At 37.2% G+C, this 15,028-nt stretch overlaps 1 pseudogene; it reads right to left on the bottom strand.

Annotated features, from left to right (window-relative positions):
* Window positions 1-13,606: 13,606 nt before the first annotated feature.
* Window positions 13,607-14,773, bottom strand: LOC134472581 (ribosomal protein S6 kinase alpha-3-like; annotated as a pseudogene).
* Between the last annotated feature and the right edge of the window lie 255 nt (window positions 14,774-15,028).

The raw sequence follows: 15,028 nt of genomic DNA on the forward strand, positions 1-15,028 counted from the left end.
AGTATTTGGGAAGTTGGCTAGAAATGCAAAAGATTGAATGTAGAACTGTATGTCTTAGCATGTATTAAACTAAAAGTAAAATGGATCACAAATTTGAATATTAATAGAGATGTTTGATCTGCTAGATGGTAAAACTCCTGAAAACAGATGCAGGCAGGAATTTTCTGAACAGAACTCCAATTGCACAAAAAATAACATCAAGAATCAGCAAAGGAGACTGCATAAGATAAAAAAAAGTTCTGCTTAGCAAAGGACATAACCATCAGAGTAAAGAGACAAAATACAGACTAAGAAAATATTTGACAGCTACACCATTTACTCTAGAATAATTGCTATCATTAGAAAATCAAATAATAATAAATGCTGGCAAAGTGTCTTTGGAAAAGGAATCCATCTATACTGTTGGCGAGAATGTGAACTAGTATAAACACCATGGAAATCACTATGGAGATTTCTTACAAAAACTAAAAGCAGGAATTCCATTTGACCCAGATATTTCCCTTATAGATACCTTCTCCAAAGAATCAGGTACATCACATTATAGTAGTACAAGCATACAAACCCATGATTATAGTAGCACAATTTATAATAGCATAAACTTGGGAGTACTTATATATGTATCAACAGATAAATTGATAAAGAAAATATATTGTTTACCTACAAAGAAGGATATATTGAATCAAGGAACAAAGAAATGCAGCAGGGAGTGAGGGGTAATAATAAGAATTAAGATTTTGTGTACATGCACTGAGCCCCCATAATAAACATATTCATTAGGTAACAGAATTAAAAAGAAATGCTAAAAGAGATGCTTCACACTGAAATAAAAAATGCTAATGTATAACACAAAAAATGCTAAAGGTTTAATACTACCAGGGAAGGATAAGTGCCCTAACATTCAGAATACATTAACATAGTCTCATGGGATACAAACCATTTGTACCTTTACTAAGATGATTAGGAGAAAAAATTTAAACTAGGAATTGTGAAATACACTTGGAATCCCAAATCTGTGGGAGATTGAGTTGTTGGCCCTCCACTTTTTCCCTTCATTGAGTTGCCTGTCTTGTTTGGTGATCCTCCTTTGCTGCTATTCCTGTAACCATGGTCAGATTTAGCTATCTCTAGAATATCCTTTAGCACTCTCTGTAGGGTTGATTTGGTAGTCATTAATTCCTCTAATTATTCTTTATTACAGAAGTATCTTATTTTTCCATCAATTTTGAAAGATAGTTTTGCAAGGTAGATCAATCTGGGTTGGAAGTTGTTTTCTTTCAGGATTTGAAACACTTCACTCCAAACTCTTCTTGACTTGATGGTCTGTGTTGGTAAGACTGCTGCGATCCTTATTGGTTTTCCTTTATAGGTGATCTGTCTCCTTTCTCTAACAGCATTTAATATTTTATTCTTGTGCTGAATTTCTGGGATCTTGATTATTATAAGTCTGGGTATAGATTTACTTTGGTTGTGACTAGTTGGAGTCCCACATGCCTTACTTATCTGCATGCTAGATTCATTTCCCAGGTTTGGTAAGTTTTCTTCTATTACTTCTGTGAATATCTTTTTAATTTCATTTGTGTTGACTTCTGATTTTTCACCTACACCTATCACTCTTAAGTTATGCTTTTTTGCATCATCTTGTAGCTACTGGGTTATTTCCTGATTCTGTGTTATTTTTAAAAGAGCTTTTCTTTCATGATCACTAGCTGCAATCCTGTCGTCAAGATTTGAAAGTCTATCTTAAGTCTCTTTCAAGAAGTTTTCCCAGATTTTGATTGAATTTTTTAATTTCCTGCATCTCTCTTTGAATCTGTTTCATGCATTGTAATTCCTTTTTACACTCATTCAAAGTTTCCATCATTTTCCAATGCTCTTCTTTATTGTTTCTGTCTTCTTTAGACCTGCTGAACAATTCTTTCAGTAGTTTGTGATTTCTTCTTTTACTGGAGACATTATTTCTCATCTGACTGATTTTATAGTCTCATGAATTTGTTTCCTCACTTCAGTTGCTATCCTTTCAGAGATTTCAGGTGTGTGACTTCCATTGTCTTTCATGACTGTATCTCTCAGACTTATTCTGTGTGGGCTAGAGGTCTAAGTTTGCATTTTGCTCCTTGACATTCTTGTCATCTTGACATTCTCCTGAGTTCCTCCTAACAAGCTGGTTGTAGAGCCCTAGACACTTGCCATGTTGGCTGCCCCTAGGCAGTGAAGAGGGATGAGACAGGCACCTGGGTTCCTCTAATTCTGGATTTACAGGGAGGTAGCAGGGCATGGAACAGGATTCTCTAGACCTGTGCAGCTACACTGTGGCTTTGTTGATGATTAGGGGTGCATGGAGGTGGGGCTGTCTCTCAGCCTATGTGTCTACACTGGGACTCTCACAATGGTGGCGGACACATAGAAGTATGTTTGTCTGATTCTGCCAGTGGATGATGGCTGCCTGAGGGAACCAAGGGCCTCCAATGATGGCCTACAGATACACAGGGCTTACCTGGCTGTGTGTCCCTGCTCCTGCTTGCTGCCTGAAGGAAGGAGCCTTCTGATGGCAACTCTCTAAGGTTGAAGGCAGATCTGCTGGTTCTCTTGGCCCATGCTGACCACCTATAGGACATAGTCTTTTCATGGCAATGCACCGCAGGCAGAGATGAATCTGACTGTCTCCTTTGGCCTGCACTGTGTGCAAGGAAGAAGGAGCCTTCTGGTGGCTGTGCTCCACAGGCAGAGGCAGACCTCCTGGTTCTCTAGACCCATAATGAGCATGCAGATGAAAGGAGCTTCTGGTGGTGGTGCCTGGCAGACAGATGCTAATCCCTTGGTTCTCTCAGCCTTCAATAGGCATACAGAGGACCTTCCAGTTGCGGCACCTGGTAGGCAGACACTGATCTCCTGGTTCTCTCAGCCTGTGCTAGGTGTGCAGAGGAAAGGGCCTTCTGGTGGTGGCACCTGGCAGGCAGAAGCATGTCTCTTCTAATGTGGCATTCTTTAGTGAACCAACATAAATCCATCAGAATTTTTATAAGACCTTATTTTCAACTGGCCACCACTACCAAACTTTGTAGGGAGGCAGCAGTTGGCCCTGCCCTGTACACATTCCAGCAGCCATCAGGAGACACTGCCCACAGGTAGCCAGCTCAGGTTGGGAGACAGAAGCTGGCCCTGCCTCTGCATGCACTCCAGCAGCCCTTAGTTTGTTATGCTCCAGGTAGAGAGCATACACTGTTTCCTTCCTTGCACAGAAATGTTTCCCTTTCACTTCTTTCTAGCTCATCCTGAAAATGTGTTGTCTCTTCCAGTGAGGAGTCTCTGGAGAAACAGGGAAGTCAAGGCTGGTAGAGTGGAAGATTTAAAGTTTGGCAAATGCAAATGAGGGAGGAGGAGCAAAGATGGTGGATAGATAAAAACTGGATACAGAGGCTCCCTGAGGTAGTCAACTTAGAATTCAACATAATACAGAGTGGGGAGCTCCAAACAGAGGGAGATGAATTCTCTTGTCCCAAGAAGAAATTAAGGTGACTTGCTGAGCCATCCGAGGTCTTGCTGCTTTGACTCACTGCAGGTGCAGTTACATTGACTTCAGGGGTCAGTGAGCCAAATAGAGGGCTGAGTTGGCAGGGTGCCTACATTGACCTGTGGTGAGTGATGGGAGTAGAGCCATTCCATAAATAGGGGGGCTCCAGCGGATGACGTTCTGGGACTGAGCTGGATTGCCAAGTACAGGGGCAGCAGTGACTTCAGTTAATTGTTCCCTTCCTGAATGGGATTGATAGAGTGAGGTAGGCCTGGGTCACGTGACCTGGCTGAGACCCAATAGGTTATCCAAAATTAAGTCCCTGCAGCGGTAGCGATCACTAACTACACTAACCACCCAGTGAAGCCTCAGAAGTTTGACTGATTCACAGGGGAGGCAGTGTAAAGAAATGCAGTGCAGGCCACCAGCAGCTTGACTCACCCGGCGGGGAGAGGCCAGCACATGCTATCCCTGTCTGCAACTCATTAGCACATAGCAGTGGGAAGGGTCATCTAGCCAGCGCACTTCAGAAGAATTGTAACCAACAAAGAAAGAAACTGGGCCTCCTGGCAGAATCAAAAGAGATGGGAAGAGGAAGCAACAACAAAAAGTCCCCAGGCCCCCACCCTGAGAACATTGACCCAGGACAGGTAAATACAAAGGAGAATGAGAACAGCAAGTATGCGATGTCAGACACAGCACCAGTGGACATAAAGAGATATCTTTGGGACCTCATAGACGAGTTCAAAAGTGAAATATTTAGCCAAGTAAAGCAAGATATAAGAAGATTAATAAAAGACATACTAAGCACCCCTCAAGCAGACACATAGAGAAAAAGGGAGGAACTTAAACAAAGGAGATAACCATTAGATGGAGAATATAAAAAAATATAGAATACATGAAGCAAATTCAAAGAGATCACCAGGAAATTAAAAAATCTATGGAAAGATGGCAAATCAGCTTGAAAGAAACTAAGGATAGGTTATCTAAACTGGAGCACAATTTTGCAGTGTAGGAGTATGAAAGGGAAAACTTTTTAAAAATAACAAGGAAACAAGCAGTAACAATACAAAGGCTAGAAGACAACAAAAGGATCTATAACTTGAGAGTAAAAAATGTGAATGAAGAAGCAGAGATACAAACAAAGGAACTACAAAGGTCATTCACAGAAATAATTAAGAAAAACTTTCCAAACATAGGAAAAAGAAATGATATTCTGATACATGAGGCATACAGAACTCCAGCCACCTACAACCAAAACAGAGCTACCCAGGCATATACTAATCAAGATCCCAGAAATTCAATATAAGAACAGAATATTAAAAGCTGTTAGAGACAAGAAACAGATCACCTATAGAGGAAGGCCCATCAGAATAGTGACAGACTCCTCGACACAAACCATCAAGTCAAGAAGAGCCTGGAGCAAAATATTCCAAGTCCTGAAAGAAAATAACCTCCATCCCAGATTGATATACCCTGATAAACTGTCTCTAGAAATTAATGGAGAAACAAGATGCTTCCAAGACAAAGAGGAACTTGGGAAATTCACAACCACCAATCCAACTCTACAGAGAATACTGCAGGACATGCTAGAGAGAGAGAAAAGTACTAGGATTCCAGGAGCAGTGGCAGAGATGCCTCAGTGAATGGAGCAGAAAATAGAATGAAGAAGATAAGCAGATAACTGATGGCAAAAAAAGAGCATACTAGAAATGAGGAGAGAAGATTTTATTCAAAACTGATACAATTGATAGTATCAAGTCTGAGAGTATAGGCAAATACACTGAAGATGACAAGACTCTACAATACACATTCTGCTTTGATAACTGCCTGTTTTTGAAGTTATATACTATATATAAAGTTGTGTTTTTACTAATACTGTTATGAACTGATATATTCAATCATACTATGTCTGATGATATAGCCAATTCTATTGGAGATGATAAGAGACAACACAGGATCCATGGTAGAACTCTTTGTACAATGGTCTTATATGTTTATTTCATTTCATGTGTTTATAGGAGTGTGTTTTGTTTTGCCTTGCCTTGTTTTGTTTCTCCCTGTAATATAGAAAGGATAGAAAAACTTGTTAAAATTCATTCATGTGTAGAATCTATAAACAGTTTATGAGAACTGATCTTATGACACATGATGAAATGAACAGGTACTTTGAAGGAAAAGAGACACTAAAATACCCAGTGCTGATCCTGGAGTGTCATAATGTAAAACAATAGTATTTGTCTTAGTTACTTTATGCTCGTCGCTCAGACAAAATACTTGAAACCCACAGTTGGGAAAGGAAAGGTTCATTTCTTACAGTTTTTGGAGGTTTTAGTCCACACTCAGTTGGCTTCAAGGCAGGCAGGCACGGCTGGGCTGCAGTTCATGGCGGCCGCCAATAGCAAGCCAAAGCCAGCAAAGAGAGAGACACACCTTCTTCCTGCCATTACATCACATCCTGGCTCCACCCCTATGTGGGTGGCACACTGACACCATCCAAGCACTAGACAATGAACCATCACAAATACACAATGCAAACTCATGAGGCCTGGGGGACACAGACATAAACCATGACAGTATTATTCTTTGTTCAGAGTGATATTAGCCTGCTTGGATTTATTGAATCTCAACATAATTGAAGATATGGATAACTGCATTTATGTTTAAGTGTAAAGGATTGATCACCATATTTCTAAGTTTTTGTTGGATTGTTGAACAGAATTGGTTTGAATCCCCACTTTATATGTTCCACTTTAATACCTTGAATAACTATTTGTAAGAAGACAACCTGTAATCATCAACTAGCAATTTCTTACTGTTTATGTTTTTCTTTGAAATTATGTATTATTTCTATTCATTTTTTTTGTTTTGTTTAATCTTTCTTTAACTTAAATTTTTAAAAAAAGACACTACAGTACCCAATGCTGATCCTGGAGTGTCATGATGTGAAATCCAGTGATACTATTATTCTTTGTTCAGAATGATTTTAACCTCCTTTAGTTTGTTGAATCTAAACATAAATGAAGATATGGATAACTGCATATTTAAGTGTATAGGATTGACAACCATGTTACTAAGTTTTTTTGGACAGTTGAACAGAACTGTTTTCAGTCTTGCTGTTTGAATTTGCACTTTAAATATTCCATTTTTGTACCTTAAACAACTACTTGTAAAATGACAATATGTAAACAACAACTAGTGATTTCTTACTGTTTGTTTTCTCTGAATGTACATATTAATTCTACCTATTTTCTGTTTTGTTTAGTCTTTCTTTAAATAAAATTTTTTTTGTCTTTTTCTTTTTTATCAGTACCAGGGATCGAACTCACAACTGCCTGCCTGCAAGGCAGGTGCTTATGCCACTGAGATAAATCCCCAGCCCCCTTTAAATCAAATTTTAAAGAAAGAAAAAGATGTGGTATTTTTAGACAATGGAATATTACTCGGCTATAAAAAAGAATGATCTTGAGACCTTCATAGATAAATGGAGACAACTTGAGACTATCCTCATTAGTGAAATAAATAAGAATAATATTCTTAAATATCACATTGTGTCTCTAGTGTAAAAAGTAATAAGAACTCTAGGATTAGTAAGACCCAAAATGTGTAATTGCTATTGTTAAAAAGTGAGGGAAAAAAAGTGCTCTGATGGATATAACTGCATGTATGTTTAAGTGTGTAGGATTAATAACCATATTATTAAGTTTTTGTGGGATCATTGCACAGAACTGTTTGAAGTCTCACTATTTGAATCCCCACTTTGTATGCTTTAATTTTGTAACTTGAACAACTATTTCTAAGAGGACAATATGTAATTTATCAAGTAGTGATTCCTTACTTTTTAAAAAATTCTGTATTATTTCTACCTTTTTCCTGTTTTGCTTTTTCCTCTTTAAATAAAAATTTTAAAAAAGAATAACAGGTGTCTGTGAAAAAACAGGAGTCAACATAATGATATTAAAGTTCTATTTGCAAAAGTAATAAAAGAGATCTTCCAAAAACATGTGAAAAGGACATTATATACAGATAAGTGAAGCATATAGAACTCCAGCTAGGTATAACAAAAATAAATCTACACCAAGACATATAATAATCAAGATTCCAGAAATTCAGCACAAGAACAGAATATTAAAAGCTGTTAGAGAAAAGAAACAGATCACCTATAAAGGAAAACCAGCAGAATCATGTCAGACTTCTCAACACAAACCAGCAATTTAAGAAAAGCTTGGAGCAAAGTATTTTAAGTCCTGAAAGAAAACAACTTCCAGCCCAGATTGATGCACCCTGCAAGACTATCTTTCAAAATTAATGGAGAAACAAGATACCATGACAAAGAACAACTGGATGAATTCGTAACCACCAAACCAGCTCTATAAAGAATACTAACGGACATTCTAGAGAAATAAAAAAAGACCATGTTTCCAGGAACAGCATAAGAGTTTGTTCACCGAATGGAGCAGACAATTGAATGGAGGGAAAGAGTAGGCAGCCAATGGCATGAAAATAGCATGGCAGAGATGAGCCAGTACATGTTGGCCATAACCATTAATGTAAATATCCTCAATTCACCAATACAAAGAAACATAGTCAGAATGGATCAGGAGACAAGATACATCAATGTGCTTTATTCAAGAAACACATTTCACTCAAAAGGAAATTAATAGACTAAAAGTCAGAGGAGAGAAAGCAATGCTCTATGTGACAAGGAATCCAAAAAATTAAGGGTAGTTTGCCCATCAACTGCAGAATGGATAAGAAATATATGGCTTTTCTATAAAATGGAAAGTTACTCAGCTATGAAGAAAGATAACCTGGAGGCACTTGTAAGTATATGGACACAACTTGAGATCATACTCATAGGTGAAATGGTTCAGAGTTACTTGGGTGAACATCATGTTGTCTCCCTCGTATAAAAACCAAAGGAGTTAGTGGGAGCCAAAGTGCACAATAGATGTTGTGAAGGAGGAAAAGGAGATCTCTAGAAGGGGAAGGCAGTCGTCATTGTTAATCTATATCTGGATTTTAAACAATGTTTTGTTTTCATTGTTCTGTTTAGCTTGGTTTTATTCTGTTTTGCGTGATTTTATCATATTCAGTGGTATCAAATTCAGTGATTTTATCATATTCAATGGACAGTTATTTCAAAAATAACAAATGTATTATAGTAGCCATTATTGATTTCCTATTATATTGTTCCAAAGCCCTGTATCACTTTACTTGTTTTCTTTTGATTGATTTATTCTTTTTGTTTGATTTTATTATGTCTGATGGTATAAGCAGATACATTGAAGATAACAAGATGCATTATGGTAGACTGTGTTGGTTTCCTTTTATTTTGTTTTGAAGTCTTGTATAAATTGTTTTATTTATTTATTTCAGTTTTATTCTCTTCAAAATAAAAAGTTCTTACTCTCATCTATAGTCTAATTCAATGCTTTTCATCCTATAAATAAATATATATTAGAAACAATTTAAAGGATCCAAGTCCAATACAATCCTGTGGAAAATAATAAAAGGCACAATTGTCTTGGTAATCTAAACACTTGGTAAAGAATTATATTTGTATACAGGGTATGTATATATGTATTTATGTTTAAATTATCTGTATTTCTGTCATTTAAAGCTAAACTCTGGAATGACTTATCAACAGATGAAGAGATGATTCCCATAACCTTTCTCATGGATTATTTTTGCTGCACACTTCTGTAAGCAAAGATGTTAGAGATAACACATGACAAAGATTCCATCCTTTGTCTCTCAATTGTATTGTTTCTTTTTTTTATTCTTTTTTAAAATTTTATTTTAAAGAAGGTAAAATTAAACATAACAGAATATACTAAAACAATATAAGAGACACAGATTTCAAAGCAAGATAACCAGAGATCTTTGCTATCTATCATATTGTCTCTTGTTTTCTTCCAAATAGCTGTCCATATATTCATATACAGTGAATTCATTCAAAACAACATAGTATAAAGCTGACCCAAACAGGATGATGAAGGCATTTTAGATCTTCAATACCAGACAATAAGGAAGTCAACAATGGCTGTCATAGTGTCTCATTCTCTTCAAAATACCTACCCATACTTTCATGTATATTGAAATTAAAATAAAACAGACTAAAATCCTTCTGAACAAGGAATAATAGTATTGCTGGATTTCACATTATGATGCTGCAGAATCAGCACTGGATACCTTAGTGTCTCTTTTTCTTCAAAGCAGTTGTTCATTTCATCATGTATTATATAATCAGTTCTCATAAACTGTTTAGAAGCTCTACACATGCATGAGTCTCTACATGTATATGTATCCTTTTTGTATTAGAGGGAAAAACAACACCAAACAAAACAAATCCCTAGAAAAACACGAAATGAAATATATAAAACCACAATACAAGGTGATCTACAATGGTTACTATGATGTCTCTTGTTATCTTCAATAGAATTGTCTATATCCTCAGGCATAATATAACTGAACATAGCAGTAAATAGCAATATTAACAATATTGTTATGTTACATAACATATACATAACAATTAAAAACAAAACATTGGAGACATTATAAGACTTCAAAAGCAGGTAAAGTCAAACCAGAGTGGGTATCTAGTGAATCTTGTAATCTTCAGAGTATTTGCCTATACTCTTACTTGATACTATCAATCATAGCAGATTTGAATAAGTCAAGACAAGACAGCAATCTAACAAACCAGATTCAAAAAATATTAGTCATAATAAGACAGTGTAAGTAATACAAGGGTTCAGATTAAGTTAATAAGAAATTAAGAATGATTACCATAGTATATCCTGCTATTTTTGGAATAGCTGTCTGTGCCTTCAAATCTAGTACAAGTAGACAGATGTAACAGAATATAACCAAACTAAACAGAGCAATAAGAACAATGTAGATTTTGAATCATAATACACTATTAACAATGTCCTTGCCTTCCTTTTTTAGGTAATTCTTCTCCATTCACTTTCACAGGGTGCACTGTACATTTTGGGTCCCACTAACTCCTTTAGTGTTAAGGTTAGTAATGCAATCCACTATTTACCTAAGTGGTTCTGCTTTTTACCCCTGGGATTGATCTTAAGTTGTATTTCTTTACCTACAAAAGCCTCAGGGTTTTCCTTCATTACACTGAGTAGTTTTCCATTGCACAAAAGTATCATGTCTTTCCAATCTATCTGCAGGCGCTAGAGGAGCTGCCCCTATTTATCCCTGGTTCCCTGTCACATAGAGCATTGTTTTCTCATATTTGACTTTCAGTCCATAAATCCTCTTTCAGGTTAATTATATTTCCTATATAGAGCATCTCAATGGACCCTACCTCCTCCATCTACTCTGCTTGTGTTTCTTTTTGTTAGTGTATCAAGGCCATCTATGTTAGAGATTATAGCCAACCTTCTCTGCCTCATCTTTGTAATGCTATTTTTCTGCCATTGGTTGTCTACTTTTTTCCTTCATTCCCATCTGCCCCATTCATTGAGGCCTCTCTGCCATTGTTCCTGAAATCCTCACGTATTTTTTCTCCCTATCTAGAATGTCCTTCAGTATTTTTTGTAGGGTTGGATTGGTGGTCATGAGCTCCCCATGTTCCTCTTTGTCATGGAAGCATCTTGTATCTCCATTAATTTTGAGAGACAGTTTTTCAGGGTACATCAATCTGGGTTGGAGGTTATTTTCTTTCAGGGCTTGGGATACTTCCCTCCAAGCTCTTCTTGATTTGATGGTTTGTGTTGAGAAGTCTGTCATGATTTTGGTGAATGTTTCTTTATAGGTGATTTGTTTCTTTTATCTAACAGCTTTTAATATTCTGTTTTTGTGATGAGTTTCTGGGATCTTGATTATTATATGTGTGGGTGTAGCTCTGTTTTGGTTGTAGGGGCTGGAGTTCTGTATATCTCATACATCTGAATATCATTTCCTTTTCCTATATTTGGGAAGTTTTCCTTAATTATTTCTGTGAATAGCCTTTGTATTTTCTTTGTGTTTACCCCTGCTTCTTCACTCACTTTTTTATTCTTAAGGTATAGATCCTCTTGTCATCTTCTAGCCTTTGTATTGTTACTGCCTGTTTCCTTGTCACTTTTAAGAGATCTTTCCTTTCATGATCAGACATTGCAAACCTATTTTTAAGTTTTGCTAATCTACTTCTTATTTATTTCAGGCAATTTTTCCAGCTTTCAATGGAGTTTTTAATTTCCTGGTAATCTCTTTGAATCTGTTTCATGTATTCTAGGTTTTTAAAATATTCTTCATTGAAGGTTTCTTTCCATTTTTTGTGTTCCTCTATTCTTCCATTTGTGTCTTCTTGAGAATGCTTAGCATTTCTTTTATTAATCTTCTTATATCTTGCTTTACTTGTATTAATATTTCAGTTTTGAGTTCATCTATGATGTCACAAAGATCTCTTTATGTTTGCTGATACCATGTCTGATATTGCATGTTTGCTGCCCTCAATCTCTTATGTATTACCTCTTCTAGCCCCATATTCCTTGGGTTGGATGGAGGCTTTTTATTATTCATTTCTCTTGTCACATTTCTTGTTTCTTCTGTACAAGTGTATGGTAGTGGTCTCAGCCCCTTTCCTATTGGTTATGGTTCTTCTGAAGCACACTGGCTAGGAATTACTGCCCCCTACAGTTTGCTGTTGGTCACTGAGATGCAAGCAGGTATGGTGTAGGCTGGCCCCTCACCTCCAAGCCAGTCAACTAGCAGCAGCCTTCAAGATGTTAGTGTGTGCAGATGGAACTGGTTTGGGACATCGGAGACAATTTCATCACTGGCTCTTAGATCCTGGCCAGGTACATGACCCAGCCCAAGCAGATTCCCACCAATCTGCTTTGGGCAGGGAGCAGCCAACTGAAGTCATTGCCATTCCTTTTGCGCGCCCGTTCCACCTGATACCAATATGTCATCCAGTCAATCACCCCCCTCTTCTGGAAGGGCCAAATTCCAAGCACTCACAGTGGGTTAGTGTAGGTATCCACACTAGCTTTGTTCTCCGTTGAGCTCACCAACCACTGACTGCAGTGTGACTGCAGCTCCAGTGAGAGTGCCATGACACAAGTCCAACTGGCTCTGGTGAGAGCACCATCCCTGTAAGTTGGGCCAGCTCCGGCGAGAAGGCATCTGGTTCCAGCCTCCTGGCCATGTTTTTCTTTTCTTTCTTCTTTTTCTTTTTCCTTAGTTTCCTCCTGGGTCATGAGAATCCTTCTCATTTCATTTGGTCTTCTCCATGGTGGTAAATTCTAGCATCTGAGCTGTTTTTCTCAGAAGGTTCTGTACCTTGCTACTTATCCATCTGCCATCTTCCCTGTGACCCAAAGTGTATTCTTGATTTCATGCCACATACATATAATATTCTCTATCATAAGTGCTCTCTCAGTTAGTGTCACAGAGCACCTGACTTTAAGGAGTAAATTAGTGAAAGTAATGAAACCGACTTGGGAAAAGTTATGTACATTATGAGTGTCGCAGTTTGAATAAAAGCTATACCACAATCTGGTACTTTTTAGGTCTATTCAATATTGTTGATCCAGTGAATCATTTAATAATATTTAATTCTTAATTGATTAGCAGGTTCCAAGTTTTAAAGGCAGGTAATACATTAGTGAAAGCAATACAAAAATGCATGGTTTATCAACTGCTTACAAAAATACAAAAACTTGGGATATCACAAGGGACACAGTACTACTATAAATGAATTGTTTAAGCAAAGTGCTTAACATAAACTGTCCATTCCTTAATTAACAAAGAATATTTAAGAGACAGGAAATATTTTTTACAAAAGTAATACTACATTGTATGCTTTAACCAGTGTATTTTTAGATGGCATTCACGTTTCTTATTTTTCTTGTTAACTCAGTGTATATATATCTTTGTCATTTTCATTTCATCAGAAGTTCCTAGAAATTCTAACTTGCTAACAATCATTTGAAATGAGAAGAGATAGTAACAGAATCAGCAAGAGCATTATGGGTACCAGCTTGGCCAGTGTATGCATTGCAGGTATCACCAAGGTATGAGCTACCTGTCACTAGAATATGTGCTATCATCTTATATCATGATACCAAATATCTCTCCATGGTCTCTTCACCAGAATATTGAGGAGAATCTTTTAAAGTATCTTTTCCCTGAACAAGGGTAGAGTGGCCTACTGATTCCAAAACTGGTGACATTATTGTTTAGACTACAATATGTAGCTGAAATCACACCTTTTACTAGATGTGTTACAAAATTCCAGTAACAACCATTGGGTGCCAAGGGTTCTGCTAGTGTATCATCAGGACCATTTTGCAAATAGAATGTAACCACTAAGCACTATATAGAGAACACCAAGATTCTATGTACCACAAGGAACATCATAGCCTTGTCATTTGAAAAGTTTCAGTGCAATAACATTTAAATTCAGTGCAATAACTGCAAGTCTTGAGAAGACTGATTTCTACTCTTAGCTACTTCACAAGGTCAAAAATCACAAACTTGAATAGATTCTAGATTACCAGAGTCATACACGTGTGGAATTGCTATGTTTCAAGTCTCTGTGCACTACCCCTTGTGTATTAACATAATCAACAATTTTGATTATAGTAAACAAGACAGCAGTGGCCTCTTGTTCAAAGAAAAAATTGTTTTTAAGAATTTTAACCTTTCATAAGTTCTGGTGCTACATACACATACAGTTCATCATCATACACATTCTTAGAATAATAATGTTTGGATACTTTCCACAACAAAAAAGAATTTCAGTTTATTCTGGGTCTCTCTTGCTTTTATCAGTAATCTTTAAAGCAAACTCCTTGCTTGTGGCTTGGTGTATACATCTCTTGCAAATGAAGTATGAACCTACCCAAATATCTGCTTTTACTTAATAGCTATCAGTAAAATAAATATTTTTCTTGTGTAACTAATGAACAACTGAATGTACATCAACTGTCTGCATAACTTGGCTTTTATTACCTGAGGTAAGAGGAACAAAACTGAACTCCAAAAAAGTTGATGTTCATTACCACTAAGTGGAATCCCAGGCAAATCTGTGAGAGTTGCAGGATCAAAATAAAATATATCTTCAGGCCTGCTAGCTGCAAGTTTGAAAGATAAATTAATTTCTCTTCTGTTCAATTTATTCCAGTAGATTGTTGAGAAAAACAAATGCCTTGTAATTTCTTCAACTCTGTCTTTTTCTGCACCTACTCTGTTTAGGGTTTTGTTTGAAAAGCATTCATGCAAGACTGTTTCAGTGCTCAAAAACTGTGCCATCTAAAGGCTGGGGATATAACTCAGCAGCAGAGTGTCTTCCTGGCAAGTGTGAGGTCCTGAGTTTGATTCCTGGGCTGTGCTCAGGAACTGGTGCAGTTTATGGGCTGTGTTTGCGGGCACTGAGGGCAGCTTCTAGGAACCAGAGAGAGGGCTGCATGTGGTCCTCCATCACTGTCCCCCTCAGGTGTCTGCAAGAGGTCCACCATAGCCATGGTGAGGGACCTTGGGGCCGTGAGTCGGGGCCCCTTGGTGGCG

Source organism: Cavia porcellus, unplaced genomic scaffold (genome assembly GCF_034190915.1).
Source record: "Cavia porcellus strain 051 isolate PalLab524CR breed Dunkin Hartley unplaced genomic scaffold, mCavPor4.1 scaffold_24, whole genome shotgun sequence".
NCBI lineage: Eukaryota > Metazoa > Chordata > Mammalia > Rodentia > Caviidae > Cavia > Cavia porcellus.